The 22,200-nt window shown below is 40.9% G+C and overlaps 2 long non-coding RNA genes across 5 annotated transcripts in view; both read left to right on the top strand.

The window, feature by feature from the left end:
• The window catches only part of LOC137458548 (uncharacterized), a 52,250-nt gene extending 51,023 nt beyond the window's left edge, over window positions 1-1,227 (top strand). For 2 of the 3 annotated variants that reach the window (XR_010991815.1, XR_010991813.1), the window contains one exon: window positions 662-1,227. This is a non-coding gene — a long non-coding RNA (uncharacterized lncRNA). The remainder of the gene's footprint in view (window positions 1-661) is intronic. The other variant, XR_010991814.1, reaches the window with a different exon arrangement.
• Window positions 1,228-7,964: 6,737 nt separating this feature from the next.
• LOC137458549 (uncharacterized) lies at window positions 7,965-15,690 on the top strand. 2 transcript variants are annotated; one of them, XR_010991817.1, is made up of 4 exons: window positions 7,965-8,150; window positions 8,301-8,420; window positions 9,033-9,207; window positions 15,491-15,690. It is a non-coding gene; the product is annotated as an uncharacterized lncRNA (long non-coding RNA). The 2 variants fall into 2 exon arrangements; XR_010991816.1 differs by having other exon boundaries at window positions 8,301-9,207.
• The last annotated feature ends 6,510 nt before the right edge of the window (window positions 15,691-22,200 follow it).

The raw sequence follows: 22,200 nt of genomic DNA, 5'->3' as shown, positions 1-22,200 counted from the left end.
ACTCATCTTCCAGTCATTAAGCTGCTCTCTAACTTTTGTAATCACATATTTTAATGCAATTAAAACCAGACATCATTCACCTGATAACATTTCTGCATGGGACACACAGCACTGTGTCTTGCTGCTGAGGGTACCATGCTGTTTGTTGGTATGTAGCAGTGCTCAGCTGGGAGACATTTCATGCTGATCTCAAGCACTGACTTCCTCAAGAGCCCTGGAATTCTAAGCAAATGATTTTAAATGCAATTTATTTGCTCACAGTTTATGTACAAAACTATCCCCAAGGTCTGTCCAGACTGCCCTGTGGTTATGCCCCAAAATATATTTCATGCACCATGTGTAACACAAATATGCCTGAAAGGACTCGAGGACCTAGAAGCAAGTTCTGATTGAAATAATTCCTTGGGGGAATGTTTGTTGCTAAAAAATGGCTGAATACCACAAAGATTAATAATCCCAGTATGAAATATTTTTTTCCATGCTTTTTCATTCCACTCATTTATTTGGAACATATGCCAGGAAGCATTAATGTTTTGAAAAGTCTCCACCCACATCCATCTACAAGTAAGAAGGGCCCAAGATTACAGTAAGTGTAGTCTTCTGACTGTGAAGTTAGGTTATGTTCGCACCACTGACCTTTTTCCCTTCTTTCTTCTTCCAGGGGTCCTTTCTAACAAGCTTTTTCCCAAATGCCCTTAACAGAGGTAAAATGGACCTTAAAACATGTAAGCTTTTTTTCTTGACTTTATAGTCTAGGAAGAGGGAGAAGGGGGTTTCTGTGGTATAGTTAGGCATCATTAGGATGAGATGAATCTTCCCTAGAAATACGTGATTTGCTTTATAGTTTAGGCGTCTGGCACAGGTATGCATGTGAGAAGCTAGGAAGGCTGAATCCCCTATGTGTTGTTTGGATGATTCATGAATCCTTGTTTTGGGAGTTGGAGCCTGCGTGTCTACTGTGTTACTGCATTGGTTCTCTACTAATGCAAAATGATAGCACAGGGGACAGCATCCTGTGTTCTGGGTGTCTCAGCTGACACTGGTATGGGAAGGCACTGTGTTTCAAGACCTGCTCTTACTTAGAAACCAGCGTGTTACTGCTTCTATACAGGTACTCCCACCTACTACTACGACTTTGTCTCAGCAAAAGGCAAGCTACAGTTCTGCTTTCGCATTGAGAGTGAGAAAATACAACAGAGATTATACCAATCCTGTAATAAAATAAAAATAAAGCAAACTTCTCTGTCTCATTATGAGTTCTATTGCTCCTTTAAGTATACATAACTACAGCAAAAGCAAGAGTATGATTTGACAATGAAAATGAAAACAAGGAGAAAACGAGAAGTGGGTTTACTCAAACATAAAGATCACAAATAAAACGAGATGCTTTGTACAACTGTGCAGGAAAAGCAGTTCTTAAATTACAATGACAATCCCTGAGTCAGATCCAGTAATTGGGTGATTGTTTTAATTAGGACTGACATATATTTGTTTCTAGATGTTTTGGCAAGCAGGGAAGAGGGGAGATCTTGGCAGAAAGTGTGTGTATCAGGAGGCACCTGATGCTATTAGGCCTGAAGTAAACCTCCCCTAAACTCTTCAGGATGTCATTGAAATACACAGATGTAATTATTTGAAGTTCCTTAAGGAATTGATGTCGCAGTAATTAGAAGACTCATTACATCGAGAAATAAGGAAATAAGACTGACAGATAAAAATGAACACACTGATAATTTAGCAATATGTGATCAAAAAGGGTTGTAAGAACCAGGTTTCTGAGAGGAGAGGTGCTTAGAAGACAATCAGCAGATGCAGATTTTCTTTCATCAGGCCAAGTAAGTTATAGATACAATAAACAAAAGAGATCAAACCAGGAAACACTGTTACTATCTAGCCTGGCCTTTTGCTCACCAGCTTGCTCCCCATGGTTCCATCCTCTCCAGCCTCTTGTCAAACCTTGTTCAATGGTACTTCAAGCCAGACGAAGGATAAGAGGTGTGAGTCCTCTAGAAGCAGATTTTGTCATGTCCTCCCAGCCAAGGCGACAGAGTATTTCCTATGATTTCAGGTGACTTTGAACCAGGGCTTCAAGCTGTTTACACTGACACCCTGACTTAAATGTAAGATGTCTGTGGTGCATTCTACTATGGAGCTGCAAATTTTTTGAGCTGTGCATATATCCCTTGCTAGACCTTCTAGCGCACAGTTTCAGACTTTCCATTCAAAGAGTGCCCTGGTTAATATTGTAGTATTAATTCTAACATTTTCTGTAAGTCAATTATTAAACATTTTCCTCAGGGAAACCTTGGTGGTAATAACCCAGGAAGCAGAGAGGTATTGTTTACATGCCAGTATGCATTTTGAGAGTTATGGTGAAATTGAACTTTAAGACATAGCATACTTATTACAGCAGGAAACTTAACTATGTGCACAGTGCTCAGCTATTGTCTTTACAGGTGATGTGGAGCTGAACTAAAGTTTTGAACCGTAAAAATAAATTACCGGCACGTGTTACTTCTTTTTGATTTCTCCGCCCATTAGAGAAGAAATGGACTAAAATAATTTCAATGTTCCTCTCAGGACTACATTTTTGCCTACTTTACAAAATTTCTAACTGTGCAGTTAGATTCTTCAGATTTATTCTTATAGTACAATCCTCGGCTACACTTTTGAGTTTCCCACTGCACGGCAATACTTGTTGGGTCTGTCCTTTTTGATCATCGATCCTAACGTTTTCCATCCTTTCACTGTGAAGAGTTGTTATGAGTTTTGCTGAGGACTCTTGGGTCTTTCTTCAGGGTGAGGAGATGCTAAAAAAGCCTGTACAGTTCACAGGTGTATGGTGCTGAATCTAAACTTACTTGGTCAAATGTGACCAGAAATAATTTCTGAAATCTTCTACCACCCACACATAAATAGAATCATAGAATTTTGGTTGGAAAAGACCTTTAGATCATGGAGTCCAACCATTATCTAACTCTACCAAATCTGGAGGTGTGGCCTCAGCAGTGCTGATCACAGGGTTACAATCTCTTCCCTGGTCCTGCTTGTTGCACTGTTTCTGATACGGGCCACAATGCTCTTGGCCCTCTTGACCACCCGAGCACATTTCTCGGTCATGTTCAGATGGCTGTCAACCAACGCACCCAGGTCCTTTTCTGCTGGGCAACTTTCCAGCTACTCTTCCTCAAGTCTGTAGGATAGCATGGGGTTGTTGTGACCCAAGTGCAGCACTTGGACTTGTTGAATCTTATACAACTGGCTTTGGCCCATTGATCCAGCCTGCCCAGGTCCCTCTGCAGAGCCTTCCTACTCTCAAACAGATCAACACTCCCACCCAGTTTAGTGTCATCTGCAAAGTTGCTGAGGGTAAACTAAATCCCCTTGTTCAGATCATTGACAAAGAAATTAAAGAGACTTGGCCCCCATACTGAGCCCTGAGGAACACCTCTTCTGGCTCCATTCAACACCACTCTTTGGCCTCAGCCATCCAGCCAGTTTTTTATCCAGGGAAGCATTCACCAATCCAAGACATGAGCAGCCAGTTCCTCCAGGAGGATGCTTTATCTAATGCTTTACTGAAGTCCAGGTAAGCAACATCCACAGCCAAAACTGAAATGGAAATTGAAGCTAGCAAGGTTGGTTTTGGTTATGATTTTGGAAATGTTGTTTGGTGGTCTTTTGTTTTTATCTGTTTTATTGTGGTTTTGTTTGTGTGTTTGTTTGTGTTTTGGTTTGGGTTTTTTGGTTGGTTTTTGTTTGTTTTCCTCAATAGAGCATGTCCTGTGAAAGAATTCTTGAAAGTTTTTCAGCAAACCACTCCCTCCTACCTGCAAAGTGCCTTTACTGCAGGTAGGGGTGAGAATTTGCCATACTCCTGTCCTCCTTTTTTCTGCCTTTTGGTTTTTTACACACAGGTCAGATTCCAGTTTTTGGAAGTGAAAAATCAAACAAACAAAATAAAACACCACCAAAGCCCCAACCCTATGTACAGATATGGAAAAGTATTTGGGAAACAAGGATAATCACAAAGGAGAGCACTTGACTAACTATCCTGAGCAGCACCTGAATGTGGCTCACCCAAAGGTGAGATGAGGTGCTGCCTGTTCTGTTCATCTTGCTGGCACTATATGGGTCTTCCTGTGCCTGACACAACAGATTTGGGGAAACACACACCAGAGGTGTCAGAAGCAGCAAAAAATTCCAGTGTCCCAGCTCCCAATGCTGCCTCTTTGGGGAAAAAAAAAGCTAACCGTCAGCTGCACGAACACCCACTGCCATTCAGCAGCTGCAGCTCCTGAGTGGCATTTCAGGCCTCTCGGTGCTTGGACCTGAGCTCTCCCTCAGAGGTGCATTCAGGAGGGAGTGTGAAAGAGTTTGCACAGCTGCTACCGGTCCTGTGAAGGCCTGACCCAGGAGCCAGAAAACTGGTCAATTAGAGGCTTGTCATTGACTCCAATAGGCTGCAAATGAGCTCCGGAGTAAATAAAGAGTTTCAGTTCCTGGAGCTGCTCATCTGGCACCTTTCACCAGAAAGGGGCCAGTTTTACAGTTTTAAGTAAATAAAGTTTAAAGTAAACAAAGCTGTTTTCCACCAAAACTCTGGATTCTTTGTATCTGAAGAAGTTGAAGCTGCTATTGCCTCAGCGGAAAGTTGCTGGCTATCAGGAGCAAAAGAAGAGGCTTGTGAATGAAGAAAGCTGCATGATACATTGCAGCAACCCTAAATCACGCAAGGCAGCCTTCTGCAGCAATACCTGAGATAGCTCCAAATCTGAGAAGCAATATAGCCCTGTCAGCATGGCATCCTGCCTGTGCCACATAGCCCGCACTTAATGGAGTTATGCTGTTTCTAGGACACAAGCTGGTATCTGCACAGTATTGTTTATGAACACCCATTGCTCCTTGATGCTCTACAGATACTAATGTAACTTCTTAGTGCATGCTAGCACACATACCTGTCCCTATTTGATGACATATTTTAACATTTACATGTATGTAAAGTCCATAAAGACTTGCTAGACTGATAAGCATTTGAGCAGCTAAACTGATGGGGGTCTTATCTTTTTTTCATGTTTTGTTTTCCTGTACTGAAGTGAAATGGTGCACTAATTTCACTGAATCAACCTAAATTCACCTTTTGGGTTACAGTCACACCAAATATACAGCCTAGTTTGAAAAACCCTGTTCCTGCTCTTGTACCATGCAGAGCAGAAAGATTAATATCTGGATTTCTTTGGGATATTGCTCACATTCTCATTGTGATTCCATCTTAAGAAAGGTGGAAAAGGGAGCAATAATTAATCATTTGGAAGTGTCTGTTATGCTTTCACAAGGAGATAATTTCCCCTTGTTCACAATAGAGTATGTTAAGTATTTAGTAAATAGTCTGGAAGGTGTCTGTTTCAAAGATTTTTCAGTACTTGACATCTACTGTTTTGAGAACGATTCTTAGACTGCATTAATAGTGCAAGCTAAAGGAATTTCACATATACTGATTTAATTTGTTTTATTTTATTTTAAATTCTATTCCTTTCCCCCTCTCCCCATTCATTCTCCCTTTTCTGGCCAGAAAAATCTCAAAAACTCAGAATTCCTCCAAAAATACAACTCTGGTAATAATCAGAATGTTGAATTTCTGACAAATGCCATCTGCTGATTTCCTTTCCCCCCCCTCCTCAAAAGACAAGGTTTTGGATACGGCTAGTAAGTACTTTAGCTTCTTACACTTTGTGATACCAAAATAATCACCATGGCAACTCTTTAAGGGCAGTCTTCCAAAGTGATTTATTGTGGATGCAAGAACTCAACAGCACTCTCTAGCAAGAAAGAAGACTGCATCTATTGCAGATTATTTTGGTACAATGCATGAATGGTGACTAATAGACACAGGCATGTCTGTCTGAACTTTTTCAGTTATTCCTAACAGTTTAACTTGCCATATTTATAGGTGGTGGAGGATGCAAGAGAGTTAAGGAGTGAGAAGCAATCAGTATTAAGCTTACACAGCTTATGTTGTAGTTGCCTTTCCTGAATACATTTTGTGCAGCCCCTGATGGCTGTAAGACTAGAATGCCAGAGAAACAGCACAAATACTAGAACAATGATGCCCTAGAATAAAAGGAGGTTGAATTTCTTTTGAGATAAGTAATGAAGCTTTTGGCATATCAGTTTTCTCTTTTCCTTCCTTTCATATTTTTTCTTAGTGCAACAATGAAAGTAAAGGAGATTGCCAAAACTATTGTTTGTCATAGTGAAAATCAGAAATCAGGAAAAAAAACCAAAAAGAAGAATGTTCCCCTTTGCATAGCTGTGAGGAAGACAGACCAGAATAAATGCTAAATCATTAATTCTAAGCAGTCATGATATTATTTTACAGGTAGCACCTTTTCTGAGTCAGGTGTTGGTTGGAATTAGCAGTTTTGGACCACAACCAGCACTGCTGTGTTGTGCAGTTGTGTAAGAAGTTATATATGGTTCTTGCATTTAGCAGATGATTCTCACTTAAACATTCATTTAGCATGATTACTTAAGTGAACCATATAAGGCTATTCCTTGGAGCTGCAAAATTGACTTGTTACAGTGATGCACTATGCCAAAAGCTAATTTAAGCTCTACTTAGGAATTTATAGCATTTATTTACTGTGCTGTTTGAATAAGGCAACTTTCCTGAGAACTCTTAGCTGGCCACAGCTTTCATATTGTGCTGCATCTCATCTGACACTCCCCAACATTTATTTTTCTATTACGCATTTTCACCTTGTTCTTGTCAACATCAAGTGAGAAGATAAGGAACTCTGTACAGAAACAAACCCACAGTGACCCCTATGGAAAGTGTCCTTGTCGTGTGTGAATAAGGGGAAGATGTGGAGTTTTGGGAAGTTTTCCTTTAATTGAATTGAACATTGAAAGGAATAGGGATCTCACCCACACTCACCTCTGATTTGAGAGGACTAAAGACACAAACCAGGGACTGCTCATCTCCTTTTTGACACTTTAGCTAAAGAGAATGTTGAATTATTGAACAATGCTGTGCCAGCAGTGTTATGCTTGGAGATAATGTCCTGAGGATGTTACTTAATGCCTTCCACAGCAGGTACTCTTCCCTGGGTGTAAGATACCCTGCAGGTTTTGTTTGTGGGCTTTCCCAGCCTGAACCACACTGAAAATTGTTTATGAGGTGAAAACTGAGGTCAAGATTCAGTGAAGCAAGTTCTGCAACCACCAGAAACACATGAGATTTCCTTGAAAGTAGGGAGTGAATGGAGGCAGAGGAAAGCACTGATGTCACAAAAAGTGGCTCATTGTCTTATGTTCACTCAAATGGGTGCATGCAAATCCAGGAGAGCTCCCTCCAGCCAGGTTACTGTACTCCTTATTTGTCTCAGAGAGACTGAGATCAAAACCTGTCCTGTCATCTCTCTGAATGTCTCATTTTCTGCGCGACCAGCCTTTGTGCAGAAAGCTCCCTGTGGTGCTCTTTGGTGCTAGTTTCAGCCTTCTCCTCAGTCCCAGCTCTTTCTCTCTTTAGCACTGTAACAATTCACGAGTGCTCCTTCCTTTGTCCGTTTTTCAAACAACAAGAAAAATAATGAGGAGAAAAGTTAATTTATGTCTCTTTGCAGATACTAATTCCAGAATGCGTCGTCTTTCTTTTCTCCCCTTTGCTGACGCACATGCTCTATAATAAGCTCTGTTACTTGGAGCCTGTAAGCCTCTATAGTAAGCTGAAACTGCTACTATATTTACTCACTTTCCACATTTAGACAAAGGCTATTTTTAACTGGAGTTCTATTTGCGGGGGCTGCCAACGTCACTTAATGTTCACATGCATCTTGGGCATCATATGCTTGTTATTTTTATTTACTGTCCCTGTGCCAGGTCTGCCTTTTTTTTTTTCTTTTCTTTTCTTTTCTTTTCTCTATTTTTTTTTTTTTTTTCAGGAAGAAAGAATGAGAATGCTTCTTCTGGCCAGTTCTTGAAAGCTCTTTTGTACAACAGCAGATACACAGATAAGTAAAGAAAAAGCAGCTCAGCAGTGGATTTGGCAAACCTGCTTTTTAATGGCTGGCATCTTTTGTCTCCTGGTCTAGCTGCAAAGCCGTGTTCATAGCCCCACTGCATTTGTTAAACATGAAGATGTTTCAGAGGTATGTTAATTATGCTGGTGCCATGAGTTCTTGTTGTGTGATAAGGAACCCAAGCATCAGGAAATTATTGTGATTCCAGTACTGCTACCAGGTAGTTAAAATAGACAATGTGTTAATAATCTGTGCTTTTTTGATTCTTCTTGCTAATAGGTGCGTGCTTTGGAACTTGAATGCAACAGATGTTCTTTTCAGATAATTAATTCAGATCTTCAGTGTAAGAGTCCCCTGTAAACGCTGGAAAATACTGTGTTGCAGCCATAAATCAAGTCTGTAAGTGGGGGCTCATACACGGTGTTTTCTGGATGGGTTTCCCTGCATTGCTCTAGTGACCTCAACTTGACCTAAGGGAATTGCCCTTTACAGAGGTTAGAAACACTTCGTTCAGCATGCTGACTCAGGACGCCTGATTCATTTGTGGTTGTCATCATCACATGCCCAGGGTTTTGAGATACCCACATGCTTTTGTAGGGAATAGGTTATTCTCTCTACACATAGCAACATCTTTATTTGCACCAAAGAATGTATTCCTAGAAAGGAGTGAAATTAGGGAGCAATCCTTTAATGCTTAGCCGTCAGCATGCTCAACTGGAAAGTTTCAGCAGGAAGCTAAGTTTAGGAAGAAAGCTAAAGTGGAGCCTCCTAGAAGTGGATTTTGTTTAAGTTTAAAATGTTTTGGAAAGCTTACAGGATTTTTTTTTTTTTTTAAATCTCATTCTGTACTTCCTACTCCTAACACTAATTCCCTTTTCAGACTGATTTCAACACAAGAGAGACAGAATAAGCTTCACACGAGTCAAGATTGTATGCTGATGACAGCAGAATCAAGGCTTTTACATTTTCCTGTTACTAATTTTTCCAGTGTTGTTTCTTTCTCCTCTACAGCGAATGTTCTCATTTTCTTAAAAAGAAAAAAAAAAAAAGAAAAAGGAAAAAGAAAAGAAAACAAAGAAACAAGAAACAAACCCCTTCTGGTTGTCTATAAAAGGAGGTCTGGATTTTAAAATCAAAGCTGCCATTTACACATATGTGCTTGCAAAACGGAGCAGTGAAGCCCCCAGTAAGTCATGGGCAGGTGTTGAGAGAGTTAGTGAGAACTGCACATGTTTAATGCTTATTTGCTTAGGTGACTAAACATGAATGAATCTACTTACCTGTCTTTAGACACTTTTTTTTTAAGAGCATGTCATCCTGAAGATGTTACCCTAGGTGGGATTCTTTCCATGGGAAATGATGTTTCTGCCACTAGCTAATGCTTATTTTTTATGGTTTAGAAACTACAAACTGAAATGAAAACCTAGGGAAAGAGAAGTGTGTCTGAAAAAAAAAACCCAACCCAAAACCTGTAACCTTTTATTATAAATTATCTTGTAAAAAATGTGAGTTTTCCAGTCTCCCTCAGTTCCTGCTAGGCCTTAGATTTGCCTTCAGAGAATAAAATGCATTCAGGACCTAAGGGTCATCCTAGGCCAGCACAGTGTGCCATGTCTGTGTGACTCTTGCTCTGAGAACAATTCATACTGGCAGGGCATAGCAGCAAGGCTAACCTGCAGTTAGCAAGGCTAACTGCTGCTGTTACTGATCAAGCTGAGGAATTACAGTTTAATTTAATTAATTTTTTTTGGTATGTCCTGTGCCTGATAGGAACGTAACTGTAAACATTCTGTCCCGTGTGTGGTGGTGTCTCTGATATCCACTGCCATGTGACAGCTAAACTTGTACAAGAAAAGACATCTATGCACATCATTTTCGAGGCAGGAGAGGTCTTCCCTTTGTCATGCCACAAGCATGTGATATGCATGTGGCTCATCAGGGGCAGGCAGCCGGTTGCTGTACGTGTCTGCATTTTCAAGGTAAACCTGTCACTTACTTTCTACCGATAAGGAACAAGCACAGCAAAACCAGGGCTCGTTAGCAGAGCCATTTATCTTTGCTGTCACAAGGTACAAGCAGCAGAAACTGTTTCAGATGCACTGGCATGATTTTTAGCCATCTTCTACAAAGGCACTTTCTCCAACATTTTTACTGCAGTGTCCAGGCAAGTTTTTGTGGTGGATGCAAAGACTTTGTATGCTTACCTATATATGAATGGGTCTTTTCCTGTCAGTTATCCACAAGGGAAAGGGTGGGTGTGGTGGAGTCTGTGGAGGTCAGAAAGTTTTGGTAACACCCTTACATCCCTCTGCCTCATGCAATGCACCAAATGGAAGCAAACTTTGTAATTTACAGTAGCGCTAGTCTTACTTCGTGGCCGTGAACAGCACACAGGTTACTAAAAGACAAGAGAGTCTGGTAAGCAAGCCTTTGCAGCCTGCTGCAAATATATCTGATTTTCTACAGTATCAAATATTTGCATTAGACTGCAACAGAAGGAGACATCAAAAGCAAAGAGAACCTTTTTTATCTGAAGAACTACTGTAGAGGGTAGGAAAAGGGTTAAGTATTATAGAACCCTAAGCTGACAGCTGGCCCCTGTGCTCTGCTGCTTTACAGAGGTTTCCCTTTGATGGAAAGTATTTCAGTGACACAAGGAACTTGCAGCTGAGGTAATACTATTCTGCTGCAGAAAGCTCGTGCTTGCCAGTGAAAGGCAATGAGTGAGACAGCTCTGAGAACACTGGTGGCCAGCTCCTGTCCCTCCTCCTGTATTTCTTGCATGTGAGAGTGTGCTGCAGGAGTGCAGGGAGGGGGTTACACTAAAAAATACACCAGATCAGGACAAATTGGAATTCATTACCTGTTGCTGAAATGAAGAACCTTTCCGAGGCATGATGATCAGTCCCAGACATTGCTGTTACTCATTATAGAGAGGAGTACCAGGATGATGCTTATGGATTACTGCAATCAAAATTGAGCCTTCAGAGTAGATGTTTTACCACCTTTCCCATTAATTCTTGAATTCTCTAACTCTATATATGAGTATATTGTGGCTTAATGAGTAAGATGTCAGGAGACGGACACTTAAAAGCTGTAGCACCAGTTCCATTTCATGTGACTGACCAAGCTTATCACTTTGTCAACAACATCCTCTGTGGTAAAAAGAACATTTCATGTTAACTCTTAGTATGAAATGGTGTCTACAGGAGTTAGTACTGGCCAAAACATTTGTTATGTGTAATCAGAGCACACTGAGGCCCAGAGCCCTGAAACAGAGCCACAGACCTGAAAGCAGATGTGTGCTAACTACATTTTCTAAGTTGTAAGCCTGTGCTTTCTGAGCAGTGTAAGGAAAGTTGCTGTCAGTACAGGAACGTGTGCACACACACAATTCACCCTTGGTGCTCTGGTGTATCTGGATACACAGAGGATTTAGAGTGCAGAGGATTTAAGATTTTAGGTGGGTGCTCCCCCCCCCCCCAAAGTGATTTCTTATTAACTAAAAAGAACTCAACAAATTAACCTACTTTGATTCAAAATGAGGAGGCAAAGCTATTGGTAGACGCAGTAACAGACTGGAAATTTTTCATAGGTACATTCACTGGAGTATTAGATACATTCCTGGAGTATTTTCTAAGTAGTGGAACCAGCTCGTGGTTTTGTATTGAATTCCAGTATTTGGTGGGTGTAGGCAGTGCTGTAGTCCAGGCAAGCAAATTCAGAAGCCATTTTACTCAGAGGGAATAATCAGTGCTTTTGCAGTTGCTGCATCATATTACTTGTGGCAGCTCTTGCAGGAGACACAACAGGGGAAAACCATGTTTTTAAATAGACATTCTCAGATTGTTCTACATACTCCATTGCAGAGTTTGAGAGATAGGTCTTTAAGTAGAAATGCCTTCCTTAATATAGATCCAAAATTCACATATGACAGAAATGAAAGCATTTGGGACCTAAGGTTAGCATATTCTGAAGAAAGAGATTATTTGTACTATTCTGATTTGGACCTAGTTTGGAATATGCATGAATACTTGGATCTAGGCTTACAGACATGGTAAGGCAGCATGAACTGCCTGGAAAGAAGCTGATAATCAGGCCCTTCGTTTCCAGGCATTTCCAGGCATTGATTTTCTTTAGAGAGAGCGAGAGAGTAAGTTGGCATTCAGCCCTCAGTCTTCATTCAAACCAAATTCCAGTTGCAATATTGCCAACTCTAAGTGTTAAAAACCAGGAGATTTAAAAAAGAAAAATAAAAATGTTGTGTATTTCTGTTTGCCGTCTGGTGTTTGAGACTTAATATGGGGTTTGTTGTCAGGCTTTTCTCTCTGCAACCAGAAGAGAGAGAAATTCTAGGGGTGAGAGGGCAGAATGAGATTCTCACAAAGCATTTGTCTTCTAAAGAAGCCTTCGAAAACCCAAATATTAGGAGATCCACGCTATAAAATCCCATGAGTCAAAACACATTGCCATATAAAAAAGAAATAAGGACTCCACAAACTATTTTGTTGTACTCCATATCATTGACCATGCTCTCAGTAAAAGTAAAAAAAAAAATAATTTTTAAGAATTAGAAGCTTCTCAAAGAGCTTTTATTCAATGAGCTGGATTTTATAGAGACCTGTCAGCAAATACTCTGAAATGTGCCCCTGATTCTAGGTCACATTCTCCGGATGCCGCATGTCTGTCCCCTGGAACAGGCTATAGACTAGGAACGAGCAAGGATAAATGAGGACATTTGTTATAGCCTGTGAATCCAGCCAGCCCAAATCTCTCCATACATAAACAACACCAGATCCAAACATCTTGTCACATCTGCTTTGTACACCAAACAGCTGGGTGCACAGATGCTTTGGTCTAACTAGAGCATCTTAGGCTGAGTGCATTCCTCTGTATGCTTAGTTATTTGTTTTAATTGGTTTTGATGATTGGAGTTGAATCACTTCTGATGTTGCTGCCATACAGGTACTTCTCTGGCTGATTGTGACAGCTGCCACTAGCGCCATGAGAGGCAGCATCGGTAACCTAAAGCTTCTGGGTGAGAGATCACCATGGGCAGGCCTTGAATTTCAGGGCACTGACTTCAGAAGCAGGAATGCTGTTCTCTGAGCTAGAAAAGACACTTCACATTTAATGTGGCCCTGCTACCAGTAAGGGTTGGAATACCACACTTACAAACACACAAACAGCTTCTGGGAAAGGAAGTGAAAGTTAAACACCTAAATAATACAACTCTGTATACATTATGTATAGAGCATTTACATATATACACACACACACACGTACAAATGCATACATATATATATTTATCATGAATTAAAGAACAAGTTGTTGATTTCTCCTTGTCCTTCCTTCCTAAGCCCATTCAGTCTCCATATCATATCATGTCATATCATATCATATCATATCATATCATATCATATCATATCATATCATATCATATCATTTTACTTTCAAAGCTGTTCAAAGGCAGGATCTAGTCTCTCTCATGCAGGCAGTTAAACAGCCAGCACACCTATGATTACTTTAAACAACAGCATTTCTTCCAAAAGGGGATAGGGCAAGCTTCTCAGCAATTCCCCATGCTACTCAGTCTTTCCACGATCCATTTTGGACTCATGGGGAAGAGCCCTGTTGCAAACGGCGGCACCTTGCTGAGCACCTGCTGTGTATGTCAGTGCTCCCAGTGAGAGTATTGAACCAGTCTGATGTTCCTCAGATAACAAAAGCAGAAAAAAAATCACAGACCATAATGGTCTGGCTTCTGGCCAACTTTAATTAGTGTTCTACCAACCATCTACCTAACTGTAAAAATGTTTCTGTTCATAATAAATTAAAATCTTCTGGGGAAATGAATCACCAAACCCCTGCCAGAACCAGGACCTAATCCCAGCTTCTTGCAGTGCAGGACAATACCCCCTAGTTGCCATTTCAATCTCAGGTTCCTTCCACATGGTACTGAGCCTGCACTGCCTGCTCCATCTGCACTGATGTTGCTCACAGAGTGCTTCTTGATGGCCTTCCCTTTGGGCCATCTGTGTACAGACTGCCTGTTGCACGCAGATCAGGAGTCCATAGGCTTCCCTGGCCCTGCTCTTTCTCTCTCCATCCCATCTTTATTCTCTACATGTCTTTGGGAAGTTTAATCCTTGAGGACGTACTACACAGGTCGTCTGGGTCTTAACAATCTTCAGAAATGACTCAGCTGGCACATATCCTTGTAGGCTTTCTTAAAAGCTCTGGAAACACAGGAAGAGTTATTTGCAAATTTGATGTGTTTATTTTAAAATCTATGAAACAAAGAGAAAGGAGATAATGCTGGTAGAGTAGGCATTTCCCTAACTGATGGATCAGGGGAAGTACTTTGTGTCTATTGCTAATAAACAGACATGGGGGAATCCTGTCCTCAGTGTCACCGGCAGGCAAGATGTTGGCTTACCTTTAGTCATTCTATATGCACCATGACATTTGCTAAGTCAGACTTCTCTCTTATGTCTCTGAGCATCCTCCATGAGGTTCTAAATTACTCACATCTCTCTCCTGGGAACACCTCCCTGTCATCTATCCTGTGCTATAGTGATACTGCATCACGAGTCGCTTAAGATTAATTACAATTGCTCCACTTTTACTCAACCGTGGAGAATCAGATGTCACTCCTCCTCCCCATGCCCTGTTGTGATAGGGCACCTTCTGAGTCTGATAGGATACCTTCTGAGTCCAGCATAGCTGTCCAACAGTCTTCGAAGTTGCCTGCAGTACTTTATAATCTTTGGGATCTTTGTAACATGGAATTGCATTTTACTTTGGCTAAATGTTTCATTAAACTTATTCCTGATCTCTGGCCCAAACTATGGGGGAAAAACTTGCACAAATGAAACGGGTGCGATGTCTCTTAATGCAAACAGTGGGAAAATACCTTTACATTCAGTGCTGCTCTTGCAAAGGGGATTTTTAAACATCAAACAGTGCGGCCACTTAATTGTTGAGCTCACTGTATTCCAGGAGCTTCTACTATGCCAACAAATTAGAAAGGTTGATAAACATTTTTGCCTCGGGTAAATAATTTGCAGCAAGAAATGTATTCCATGTATTCCATGACTGTAGCTTCTTTTCTGCTCAAGGAATATCTCTGGGAACTTTGCTGTTTCCTAGAGATGCTTGTAATAAAGACTAAAATTAACAAACTAGGCGTTACTCTAGGCATTGCCAATAATCTTCCAGGAAATGAACTAACCCCCTTCAATCTATGCATATTTGTGCACGTAATATCATAGTTTGGTTTCCTCCCGTTGCTTAGGGTAGTTAACCTCCATCACCTGAATAATCATGCAATTCACAGAGAAGCCTTGAGAGAATGCTAGTAAAGTGTCTTGAATCTGTTCAGACACAGCAGGCTTTTCTTTATCCTTCGAAAGGCTGTATTTTGTTGGGCTGGTATTGTGTTAAATGGCAAAATTTCTATTTCACAGGGGTTTGAGTGCCAAATAAAGGTAATGCACAAGTATGAATGTTTGCTGTTCCCCACTGTGGAAAGAAGATGACTACATTTGCAGTGCCGGAGGTTCAGATGGGGATGGCAGAGAACGTATGGTTGACATTGTATATTATCATTTTGTGTCAAGGATTTGGAATGCTGTTTCATGGGTGATGGGGTGAGCAGGAGGGTGAAGATAGAAGAGTGTTAATAAACAACCTTATTGCTTCCTACTTCTTGTAATTTGTTTGCTTTTTTTTGCAGAAGAAATCCTCTTCGTACCTTATGTCAATCATAGCTGAGAATATGAACTATTTTTCATGTGAATAAATGAATGTGAATGTATGTGAATAAAGTAACGTGCCATTTCCTATCTGGAAATTATGCATACATTTCATATGGTGAAAATCCATTTTCTCCTGAAGCCCACACTGGTGTTTCAAATGCTGATGTTCTTGTAGAAATGAGTCAAAAAATTGCTGGTTGGAGCTGGCTTAAAGGAAAACAGTCAAGATCTGCAAGACCATCATTTGGATTGAGCAAAGTCCTTTTCCTTTTTCCTCCTTAGTTGTATTCAAACAGCCTGTCAGTTTTTAGCCTTCTTTCAGAAGTAACAGTCAACAGTCATAGCTCTGCCATGCCCAGGGACCAGCAGCTCCGAGCCGTCTGTTGGCCCGGACAGAAACAAACCTGGGGCTGGGATAAGTGTGAAAATTCTCAGTAGGGAAGCAGCTGTGTTTTGATCCTCCCAGAGCATCTTGGAAACTAGCAAGGGGAATTATAATTACGAAGATGATATTATAATATTCGCATTTAAATATATAGGTTTTATAGTTGCTTCCTTTTCAATATGCATTTGCTTAGGCACAAAAGGTCGCGTGTGCACTAGCTGCATATGCTTTGCCGCGTGCGACGGCACATAAGTGAATCACACAAGTTGTATGTGAACATAGCTGTGATGAAATAAATGTTCAGAATAGGGTTTGGGGGAAGGTTTCTCTCCCTTTTCCTTGGTAAGTGCCACAGTAGTATCAAAATTCAGTGAGTACCTGCTATTTCTGAGGCTGTGGAGCACCTTGGAGCCTGCTTACTACATGGATGATTGTTCTGAGCATAGTGACAAAGTCCAGTATATTTGCAAATGGTGGAAACTTATCCTATCCTATCCTATCCTATCCTATCCTATCCTATCCTATCCTATCCTATCCTATCCCATCTCATCCCACCCCATCTCTGAAGACAATGTTTCATAGGGATAAATGGGCAATACCTAGTGAGGAGAAGGGAAACCTCACTGATCGCTAGCAGGAGGGAGAGGACATTGTAGGCACTGTAGACTACTGAATCAGATTTTAGACATCCACTTTATAAAGTTTCAGAGCCTAGGCCACCTATTTAAAAAGACAATGAGGTTCACTGTTGCCTGTTGAAATAAATGAACTAAAACCTGCATATGAGTTGTAATTCACAGGTCTATAAACAACACACATCACGTGGACAATAATTTCACAGGCCACAAGCACGTGTGTGATAGGGTCTACCTTGGGAAAAAGGGTGAACAAGAAGGGCTGACACACTCCACTTCAGTAACTCCTAAGTAAACAGTTCATACCAGATCACTCAATGGATTTATGGCCACTTAAAGAAACAGATCTGCCCCAATATTTCTCTCAGTTTGATTTTCTTTTTTCTTCTTCTTTTTTTCCCCTTCCTTTCTGATTTTGCAGTATGTTAGGTTTTGGTGCTTGAAATTTTACACCTGTTGGTTGTACACCAAATATTAACACAATGCTCCTAGAAGTGTCTGACTTCAAAAGTTTGTGTTGCCATTAAGCTATTTTCCTTTCTTTTTTGTGAGAGACGGACAATTAAAAACATTCCTACTATTTGTAAATTCTCCTTGTGAGGAACACAGCAGATTGCCTGGATCTTCTGCTTGTTGTTCTGGCTTCAGTTTCAGAACTGAATGCACTCCTTCTGCTCCGTCTGTTTGAGTTTTGACAATGCAAAGGATGAAGCTGGAGGAAGTCCCATATATAAGCGAGGTCTATGCTTCTGCTTTATCTCATTTTTAATTGAATTTCAATTGGATTCTGCATGCTTTTATGTAATTCCGTGCAGGAGGATACAGAGTTTTTGCAGTACGCTTTCTGCAACTCCAAGTTGTCTCTAGTCACAAAATGATAACATATAATGAGTATTTTATTTAAGCACAGCTGATGTTTTCAACTAGTACCTTTCTCCTGCAAAATAACTTATTTTGCACACATTGAATTGTTAAAACATAGAGTCATAGAATTGTTATGGTTGGAAGGGACCTTAAGGATCATCTAGTTCCAACCCCTCTGCCATGAGCAGGGACACCATACACTAGATCATGTTGCTCAGAGACACATCCAGCCTGGCCTTAAAAACCTCCAGGGATGGGGCTTCTACCACCTCCTTGGACACCCTGTTCCAGTGTCTCACCACCCTCATGGTGAAGAACTTCTTCCTAATACCCAATCTCAATCTACCTATTTGTATTTTTGTTCCATTCCCCCTAGTCCTATCATTACCTGACACCCTAAAAAGTCCCTCCCCATCTTTCTTGTAGCCCCCTTATGTTACTGGAAGGCCATAATAAAGTATCCTTGGAGCCTTCTCCTCTCCAGACTGTGTAGCCCCACCACTCTCAGTCTGTCTCCATAGGAGAGGTGCTCCAACCCTCTGATCATCCTCATGGCCCTTCTCTGGACACATCCAGATCCATGCTCCAGCACGTCCAGATCCTTCCTGTAATAGGGGCTCCAGAACTGGATGCAGTACTCCAGGTGGGGTCTCACCAGATATATAGCAGTAGATAAAAACCTCACAGTAGAATACACTGGCATAACTTTTCCCTCTTAATTAACTACATGTTAATTATTCATCAAGCTAGTGCACTTACTTCAGTTGATTTTGTAGCATTCCCTCTTTTTATTGGACAAAGGAACAAGTCCTCTCTTGGCTGATGTATGTAGGTCTTTGCCTTCATTGTGAGGTCTCACTAAAAGCTTTTTCTTTCAATTGGATTTTCTTTACAAAACTTCTTGCTTGGCACTCTTTTTTCAGCCTGGCTTTGACTTCTAGGTTACAATTCAGCATTCTTAAGGTCCATTTTATTTCTCAAGAGTATCGTGCTGATAAAACCCATGCTGCAGTAAGTTCTTTTACTGTCAAAAATCTTTCCTGCAAGCAAGCCTATCAACACAGATGTGCTAACCTGACTACCTTATTTTATACAGATGAATTTACAAAATCTGGGACTGTGTAATGAGCCTTCTAGTTATTAATAAAATATTAATAACGTTCTTTTGTAGGATCATATGTGTAAAACAGGTTTTTTGTAACATATGCTGCAGTGTATTAGAGATGAAGTAAAGAACACAAATGATCAGCCTGAGGTATAAGTTAAGTTTGCTTCTATAGCCCAGTTACACATTTCTGTCTGTACTATGAATCAATCAAAACTTTATTAGTAAACAACTTTAATCGACAAGAGCTGGTTCAAAGGACACATGTCACTATACACTCTTTTAATAAACAAAACAGACAAATGTAGAAAACTTTTGTAAGTTCATCTTGCAGGTTCTTTAAGTGCATAGCTCAGCTGTTTGCAGGATTGATTACTATAAAAGAAGTTAAAAATTCAATTAGAGCACACCAGTACAAGATAATTAGAAATGGAGTTATTGTATTGTGTTAACAGAAAAATTCTGCTGCTTTGGGGTGTTCTTAACAGGGGGCATGTCACACCTGCTGACAGGGCCAGGTGGACTACATGGGTAGGCCTGTGAGTGAGAAGACAGCTGTCCGCCTGGGAAATTCAGAATGTTTGCTCTGCTGGAAACATAAAGTTAAAATTTGTGACATGCAGTGTAAGTTCTTGCAATACAATTAATTCATCCCATTTATAAGAACTGCTAATAAAATAAAAGGCCCTGCAACAAATTCCACTAACAAGCCATTTCAGCTATCAAATTGAGAACGAAAGTGTGTATCTGATCAAAAACTAACCTAAGATTCAAGTGAAAGGGGAAGGATCCATCTCCCATAGTCTGAGCTATGGTAAATCAGATACCTGATCTGCACTAGTCAGTGGCAAATAAGAGAAGGTCACCTCTAGAACAGTGACTCACTCAACCCTCAGAGTAGTGGTCCCTGTGGTATGGGTCACTCCACAGTGCTGCTGCTTGGACCTCATCAGCTGCAGAGTGCGGCCTAGGTTGCTGACTTCAGAGAAATGCTGAGCTTTCCCATGGCTAACCCTACAGGGACATTCATCTGTCCTTGGAAATGAGATTGCCATGCTGAATCCCTCTTCTGGATGTACAATAAGTTTTTTTTAGCTTTACTTTCAGATCTTGGACGTCCACAGGAAGGATGTAGAATGTTGGTGAGGTTTTTATCTGTCTTTGTGTAGAGGTGTTTTAATCCGGTTTCTTCTTGTTTCAGGTGGAAGAGTTTGTACACAGGACATGTGCTGTCTATGCCAATCATAGCTCTGGGCACTTTCCTGCCTTTGGGCTCAGCTTATGTCCTTGCATCAGTTTCTGAACAGCTGCATTATGCAACCAAAAGGGAGAGGGTGCCAAGCCCTTTGGCATAGTCCCGCTGATAAAGTCATCCTTTCACAGGACAGAGAAGGGCTGGGCTGGGCTTCAACAGCCCGTTCAGCCTCGTTGTTGCACAAGGCTTTGCAGCAATACTGTCTGCATGAGAAGGAATAGTGACAATGGCTTATTTTTCTGCACATCCCAGCCTGCCGTGCATTTTAGGGTGGACAGATGGAAGTCCCATTGGATCTAGTTGTAGAGGGAGTGCAGATTAATTGCTGTCTGACTGTTGCAGAGTGGTACCAATTTCACTTGCCTAGGAAGCAGAGCCTGTTCCAAGGCAAAGGAAGAATGACATTTGCCTGATGCTATTACTTCTCTTGTTCTCTTGCCTGCAAGAGGAGGAAAGAGGCACAGTACTACATGGAAGTCTGTTTCCCCACTGAGATAGAAATAAAATCACCCTGTCCTGCAGGCACATAATTTTGTTAGTCATGCTTTGCCAATTACCTGTTTTTAAAGCACTTTAAATTAGATTCAACTTAATTCCATTTCACTTCCAGGTCATAATATTGTTCAGAAACATTATGGAAACACAGACACAATAAAACTTCTCTGCGGTTAAAAGATTAAAGAGGGTTGATGTTTCCATCTTTGCCGCTCATTGCTGGCCCATTTGATCGGCATAAGAGGGAACTCAGCGCATCAGCATTGAGTACCTCTTTGCACCTCTGCCCTCTGCGCTCGCTTTGAGACTTCATGAGGTGGATGCAGTCGTCGGCACATTATAGGATCCACTTAGGTGGCAGCAAAGGAGACCTCCAAGTTCCAGCTCAAAACACTGACGAGACTTTAGTAAACATGAAGAGAAAGAGCGTGTGAGACTGGAAGGGAGGTTTGTGCCTCTCGCTGCTGTGGTGCTCGACAAGTGGTGATAACAGCAGGTCTCAGCTGGGATGTGCCAGGGGAAGGTTTGTGTTGTCTCTTCCTGACTCCGAGGGATGGCTGCCGACATGGCAGTGACTGGTTATGTCTGCAGATGGGGTCCTGGAGTGAAAGTGAAGCTGGTCTGCTGTGCAGAATAGATATGAGGCATAGTGTTAGCAACAGAGCAGAGAGAGCAAAAACCCACTTGTGTGAATTTCCCCATCTCTGAGACCTCTCAGGCCAGCATCTATTGAAAACTGTGTTGCTTATTATTTCTTGCTCCCAGGATCCTTTACTGGCATTGCTTTGTAACAATATAGATGATATTTGCACAGTGCAAGATAAAATTTAGAACTCTTGGTTCTTCAGACAAGCCCAGTATATTTTCAGAGCTTAGACAAAAGCTTGGAGCATTTCTGTCTGTTTAAATTGATGGATGTGTGCAATTACTCCATTGAAACTTACCCCAATATAAATGCAGTTACAACAACACAGAAGTGGAGTAAAATGAGAATTAGGTCCCAAATAATTGTCTGAGTCTTGAAATTGTTACACATGGGTGTGTAAACCACAGTAGCTTATTTTTACCATTATCTAATGCAATAAAGTATTTCTTTGAATTTTTCCCCTTGTAGAGACATGTTATGAGCTTTAGTGAAGTTAATCCATGTGCAGCCTCAGGTGACTACTGCTTGCATTTCTAGTTTATTTTCTTGCCTTATTTTCATTCTCCCTTATTAATAGATGAGCTGAGGTTTCAGATGAAGCTTAACTTTCTGGAAGCCATTTCTCTTCAACTAGCTGTGACACATGCCTTCTTGATGGATGCACGGCACTCACTTCTCTGCAGACGAGTATCTGGTTTCATTGGGAGTCCTCTCTGACTCTAATGTTGCTGAGACAGCTGATCATCTTCTTTCTTTCTTTCTTTTCTTTCTTTCTTTCTTTCTTTCTTTCTTTCTTCTTTCTTTCTTTCTTTCTTTCTTTCTTTCTTCTTCTTTCTTTCTTTCTTCTTTCTTTCTTTCTTTCTTTCTTTCTTTCTTTCTTTTCTTTCTTTCTTTCTTTCCTTCTTCCTTCCTTCCTTCCTTCCTTCCCCTTCCTTCCTTCCTTCCTTCCTTCCTTCCTTCCTTCCTTCCTTCCTTCCTTCCCTCTTCCTTCCTTCCTTCCTTTCCTTCCTTCCTTCCTTCCTTTCTTTCTTTCT

This window comes from Melanerpes formicivorus, unplaced genomic scaffold, assembly GCF_026170545.1.
Source record: "Melanerpes formicivorus ecotype bairdi unplaced genomic scaffold, bMelFor1.0.p_v2 SCAF_258, whole genome shotgun sequence".
Classification (NCBI taxonomy): domain Eukaryota; kingdom Metazoa; phylum Chordata; class Aves; order Piciformes; family Picidae; genus Melanerpes; species Melanerpes formicivorus.
This window is presented reverse-complemented; position numbering and strand designations above follow the sequence as displayed.